Source organism: Microtus oregoni, unplaced genomic scaffold (genome assembly GCF_018167655.1).
Source record: "Microtus oregoni isolate MIOR12 unplaced genomic scaffold, Mior012 000027F_ref0000203, whole genome shotgun sequence".
In the NCBI taxonomy this organism is placed as follows: domain Eukaryota; kingdom Metazoa; phylum Chordata; class Mammalia; order Rodentia; family Cricetidae; genus Microtus; species Microtus oregoni.
In genome coordinates, this window is record NW_024543086.1 from 22,479,288 (window position 1) to 22,480,627 (window position 1,340).

Sequence of the window (1,340 nt, forward strand, 5' to 3'; positions counted from 1 at the left end):
GACACAAGCCTGTGACCCAACTACCATGGGGTCCCCTTCACTCTAAGGAAGAGACCTGGGGCCCTGGATCAGACCCAGGAAAGGGTGCAAGGACCCTGGGTATAGAGGGAAGGGTCTGCATAGGGGACCCACATATGTACCTAAAACACAAACCACACAATCCTTGGCCAACATTTTCATGAATAACACAGCTTTTGAGTGAAGGTTTTCAGAGTCAACTGAATTTCTTTCTTTCTTTCTTTTTTTTTTTTTTTTTTTGGTTTTTCGAGACAGGGTTTCTCTGTGGTTTTTTGGAGCCTGTCCTGGAACTAGCTCTTGTAGACCAGGCTGGTCTCAAACTCACAGAGAGCCTCACAGGGGGCCTCTGCCTCCCAAGTGCTGGGATTAAAGGCGTGCGCCACCACCTCCCGCCTTCAACTGAATTTGAATTTCTTAAGCACTTCCCTCTACAGCACAAAGTGGTCTTAAAACAACCCCTTTGGGTTGGCAGAGTGCTTGCCTAGCATGCACCACCGAGTTTGATACCTCTAGCACCAGAGAAGCTGGTATGGTGGTATACACTGGCAATACCAGCACTTCAGATGGAATGGCAAGAGGACCTGGCCAAGGCCACTCTCAGCTACACAGTGAGTTCATGGACAGCCTGAGATATAAGAGACCCTGTGTCAAACGACAAAAACAAAAATCCCTCTCCTTGGCATTCTGCTAAGATGTCGTCAGGATTGGCTTCTGCCTCCTTGAATCTTCTGTAGAAGCCAATAGTTCCCATGGGAAGCAAATTTCACCATGCACTATTTTTTATTTCCTGTGACCATTATTATGGTTCTTGTGTGTGAGAGGCTATAAGATGGTGTGTGTGTGGTGCGGGGGTGGGGGTGTTGCCCGTGTGTGCGCTGAGGTCAGAGGAAGATGCTGAATGTCCTATTCTTTTTTTTTTTTAATATTTATTTATTTAGTATACAATATATCCCTTCAGACCAGAAGAGGGCACCCGACCTCATTACAGATGGTTGTGAGCCACCATGTGGTTGCTGGGACTTGAACTCAGGACCTTTGGAATAGCAATGCTCTTAAAGATTTATTTATTACGTATACAACATTCTGCCTCCATGTATACCCACACGCCAGAAGAGGGCGCCAGATGGTTGTGAGCCACCATCTGGTTGCTTGAAATTGAACTCAGGACCTCTGGAAGAGCAGCCAGTGCTCTTAATCACTGAGCCATCTATCAAGCCCCGTCCTGCTCCATCTTACTCCCTTGAGACAGTCTCTCACTGAACATGGAGCTAGGCTGGTGGCCAGCCTAGAGACCCTCTATCTCTGTCCCCATCCTCCACGGC